This window comes from Salminus brasiliensis, chromosome 25 (genome assembly GCF_030463535.1).
Source record: "Salminus brasiliensis chromosome 25, fSalBra1.hap2, whole genome shotgun sequence".
Lineage (NCBI taxonomy): Eukaryota > Metazoa > Chordata > Actinopteri > Characiformes > Bryconidae > Salminus > Salminus brasiliensis.
The window spans coordinates 8710669-8715668 of NC_132902.1; the positions used below are offsets into that span (position 1 = coordinate 8710669).

A 5000-nucleotide genomic window follows, 5' to 3' on the forward strand; every position below is an offset into this window, starting at 1 on the left:
GATATTAAACTGATAAGAACAGATTTTTTCTTTCGAAAAAAGTTTTATTGTCACAATTTCAAATAATTTCCATTTCATTCATTTTACAACATTTTTAAAGCTTTTCTTTTTACAATCATATTTCATCTTAATAAATAATTTCATACACACATAAGATCATTTTTACACATAAAAGTCAGTTAAGAGCAAAAATCAGTAAAAACATTCAATAAAAGCTTTCGTGTGTATGTGTGTGTAAAAGTCCAGTTAGGTTTTCTTTAAAAAGTGAAATACAATTACAATAAAAGCTTATACAAGTTTCAATAAATAAATGGAATAAATAAGACAATAAATATTCAATAAATAAATAAATAAACAAATAAATATTCATTCAGTAAAATCAGTTCAGTTTAAAAGTCTTTACTAAAACAGTCTCTTTGTGCAGGACCGGGGTGAGCCACTATCAAGCTGGCACCACCTCGCTCCCCAGAAGTCGCGAATCTTCAGTGTCGGGGCTCAGCGGAGATCCTCCCCTGTGCCCGCTGCTCCTTTCTTGGTTGCGGTCTTGCCGGGTGCATCTACGGGAGCCAGTGACCGTGGTGGTCTGGACCCCCCTGCGTGTGACCCCGGTCCCCTCCTCCGAATGTCGGCGTGCGGTGTCCCCTGCAGCGATGATGTGACCAGCGCAGATAGAGCGTGCAGGGGCACCGTCACTCGCTTCCCCACCAGCAGGTTGCGGGAGGTCCACAGGGCGGCCTTCACGCCGTTAAGGGTGAGCCAGAGCGCTGTGAATTCTGCAGCTGGTAGTCGGTCTATGCCCTGGCCCACCCCGTTTACCGCTAGCCGGTAAACAGACGGCTGGACCTCCCCTGCTGGCAGGCTCGGGCATTGCAGGGGACCGGTTATGGCCCACAGGTCCCTCGCCACACTGCACTCCCAGAGCACGTGCCTCACGGTCTCTGGTTCGCCACACCCCGGCCGTGGGCACGTGGGGTTGGATGCCATTCCCCGGGAGTGCATCACGGCCCTGACCGGGAGGATCTCATGGGCCACCATCCACGACAGGTCTTTGTGCTTGTTCTGGAGAGCGGGGTGGGCTGCGTTCCTCCAAACTGCCTTGGCCTCACTTAGTGTGAGGCCGGGAACTGGGCTCACCTCTTCCCGATCCTGCACAAGAGAGACAAGAGACTTTGCGTTAGTTAAAACCGTAAAATCTTCCTTTTCCAAATCATATTTTCTTAAAAACTTTCTAATAAAATCATATTCTTTAGAAAGATTAAAAGAGACGGGTGTTCTTAAATCAATTTGTAAAATCTTTATACTTCGCAAGTACGACCCCATCCAGAACTTTGCCATAGCGGCGGTCTTGTTGTCTCTGGAGGGGTTCGTCGCATACTTTATGTGTAAAGCAGCGAACTTGCTTCCTAAAAACAGGTGGGGGTCTGGGAGCCCTTTCCCTCCGTTCTCTTTCCTCTTCTTTACCACCGCCCTCCTCAGCCTCTCCCACTTGGACCCCCACAGGAAATAAAACACCGCTCTCTCCAATCCTAAAAGAAAAAACTTTGGGGGACTAAAAACAGAACACAACAGTAAAAGCAAAGGTAAAATGACAGCTTTGATTATTAAAACCTTGCCCTCTATCGTCAGCTGTCTTAGTCCCCAAAAACCCAACCGTTGCCTGACTTTCCCTAGCGCGTCAGTCCAGTTGCCCCGTCCGCCACCCTCTTCGTCAAATTTAATACCTAAAATTTTAATATCTTTGTCTTTAAAATCCAAATCCAGGTCAGCGCCTATGTTTCCCCAAGGTCCAAAGAGCTGGGCCTCGGACTTGCTCCTATTGAGCTTAGCGCCCGAGGCCCTTCCATACCAGTCAGTCAAGTCCAGTGCTCTTTGGACCGATAAAACGTCGGAACATAAAAGCGTGACGTCGTCCATATACAAAGTACAGGTCGCCGTCAGTCCGCCTGGCAAGTCCAGTCCTTTGATCCATTTATCCTTTCTCAAGATCTGCGCCAGTGGCTCAATGCACGCAACGTACAGGAGCGGAGATAACGAACACCCTTGGCGGACGCCAGAGCGAACTCTGATCGCCTTTGTGAGGTGCCCGTTTACCAGAATTTGGCTGCTTATATCTGTGTAAAGCAGACCCACCCACTTTAAAAACCTCCCAGGGAAACCCATTTTTTGCAGTACCTGGAGCAGGTACTGGTGCGAGACCCGATCGAAGGCTTTTTCAAAGTCTAAATTTAGGACTATAAGCCGAATGTTTCTGTCTCTCGCAAAACAGATGGCGTCTCTGACCAACACTAGGCTGTCGGTGATCCTCCTTCCTGGCACGGCGCAGGCTTGATCCGGGTGGATCACGTCCTCTAAAACAGTCGACATACGTCTAGATAAAAGTTTACTAAAAAGTTTACAATCCACATTTAAAAGGGTAATAGGTCTCCAATTTTTTAGGTCAGTCTTTTCGCCTTTCTTAAAAAGTAAGGTAACTATCCCTGATCTAAAACTGTCTGGGAGTCGGTCATACTTTTCAAATTCATTAAAAACAGTCAGAATGTCCGTTGATAAAATGTCCCAAAAGGTCAAATAAAATTCCACGGGGAGTCCATCCTCTCCCGGAGTCTTACACTTTTTAAAACCTTTAAGACATTTTAAAATTTCCTCACCTGTAAAATTTATTGTTAAAACATCCTGACTTTTTATTTGTTTTTCTAAAAAGTTTAAGACTTCCTCCGTAGTTTTAGTGTGCACACTTTTCTCATTATAAAGATCTTCATAAAAACTTTCCACTTCTTTTAAAATCCCATCTGTCTTTATTTCTTCCCTCCCTTCTTTTATTATTTTTGTAATCCCTCCCCCCCTAGATAAAATTTTCTTAAAAAAGTAGCGTGTGCATTTTTCTCCTTCTTCAACCTCTTTTTCTTTACTTCTTAAAATTGTACCTTTACTTTTTATTTCATTTAAAACTGACATTTCCCTTTTAACTTCTTTTATTTCTTCACTAAAATCAATGCCTCTGTTTAAAAGGTTAAAATATCGTTGTAGTCTTTTTTGCAGCCCCATCATGCGTCGTCTTTCTCTATTCTTTTTTAATCTTCCTATCTTTTTAAAAAACATCTTTGTCCTGTGTTTAACCATTTCCCACCACTGTGCCCGTGAATCGAAACAGTCTTGGAGGGTCTGCCAGAGACTGTACTGCTCCCTGTAGCTCTCAACTATTCCTTCATCTTGTAACAGGGAGCAGTTCAGTCTCCACAGCCCTCCCCCTACAGTCACACCGGTGGGGAGAGACAGGGTGCACGATAGCATGAGGTGATCTGAAAAACAGAGGGGGGTCAATGTTGCATCAGTTGGCGGGCAGTCTCTTGTAAAAATGTAGTCGATGCGGGAGGCTCGGGTGCAGTCACCACTGAACCAGGTGAAGCCCTCCTCCTCTGGATGCATTTTCCTGTAACAGTCGACTAACTTAAAATCCTTAGCTAAGCCCTGCAATAAAACTGACGTTTTGTCTAATTTGAAATCGTCCCCTACTCGTTTTCTATCTTTTCTTGATAAAACGCAATTAAAATCCCCTCCCACTACTAATGGCACCCTCCCCAGCATGTGGGGCTGCAGGTCTTCTAAAAGTTTATACCTGTCGTTTTTATCATTAAAACCATACACGTTAAGAATGTTAAAATCCCTTCCTAAAAAAGTCAAATTTGCTAAAAGAGCCCGTCCATCCCTCACCACAGTGCTGCCCTTCACCAAGATGTGAGGGTTCTTTATTAAAATAGCTACACCGTCGGCTCTATTGTAGTGTGAACCGCTCCAGAGAGAGGGACCGGCAGCCCAACGCTGCTCCCAAGCTCTGTATGTCTTCAGGAACGGTAAAGCACACTCTTGTAGTAAAAACACATCTGACTTTATATCTTTTAAAAGGGACAAGACACTCTCTGCTCTAGTGGAGGCTCTCACACTCCTAACATTGATCGTTGAAATAGTGAGAGCCATGAGCAGTGTAGGTTTTAAAAGACAGGTATATAATTAAAAGACCATGAAAATAAAACAAAAGACTACATAAATAAAAGATTAAAAAGGCATTTTAAAATCACATAATTTCCTGTGACACCTGCTCCTCTTTTACCCCCACTGTTCTGGGGTTAGGAGGTTGGCCGGTGTCTCCAGCCTCCAGGCCTACAGAGCGAAGCTCTTGTAGAGTCCTGGGTGTGGATGTCTTTAACTGAAAATGAAGAAAAGACACCTCATTAGGGGACTCATCGGGCCACAGGCGATCCAGACCTTCCGAGGAGGAACTGCCTGGATCCTGTGTTGCCTTCTGTTTCTTCTCTGCCAGTTCTGGCAGAGGAGACCCCGCGGGCCTTTTGCCCACTTGAGCATTGGGGAGCGAGCCGTCAGACCCACTCCCACTGGAGGCCACACTCACCTCCGGCACCGTGATCAGGGAGGAAGTGCTTTCTTCCTCCTCTTGCTGCTGCTGCACGACCTGTTCCTGAACCAGCTTGGAGGGGGTGGCCTCCAGTTCCTGCTCAGACTCTGTCTGGACGTTAGCTCCGCCCCCTGTTTCTTGGCCAATCCCTGGGGCTGGCTGGGGATTCAAATCTCCCGCCAAAACCCCAGGGACCGCCCCCTCCTCCTCCATTTTCTTCTCCTTCTCTTTCTCCCCCTCACCATGCTGCCTGGCGGCCATTTTGCTTGCCTTCAGCTTGTTGGCAAAAGATTTGGGGCAATCTCTGTAGAGATGGGAAGATTCTCCACAAAGATTACACCGTCTGCCATTGGGACACTCCTCGAAAGTGTGCCCAATTTCTCTACACTTCCCACACACGATTTCCTGGCACGCTTCGGCAAGATGTCCAAACTTGCCGCACTTGCGACACAGTTTGGGCATCCCTTGATAATAGATGTAACCGCGATTTTCACCCAACACTATCATAGACGGTATTTGTCTCAAGCCTAGGTAACTGCTCGGGTCTTCCCATTGTTTAATGGGAACTCGCCACGAGCAGTTCCAAATG

At 46.0% G+C, this 5000-nt stretch overlaps 1 pseudogene; it reads right to left on the reverse strand.

Annotated features, from left to right (window-relative positions):
* Window positions 1-46, reverse strand: part of LOC140548466 (U2 spliceosomal RNA) — a 176-nt pseudogene extending 130 nt beyond the window's left edge.
* Window positions 47-5000: the final 4954 nt, after the last annotated feature.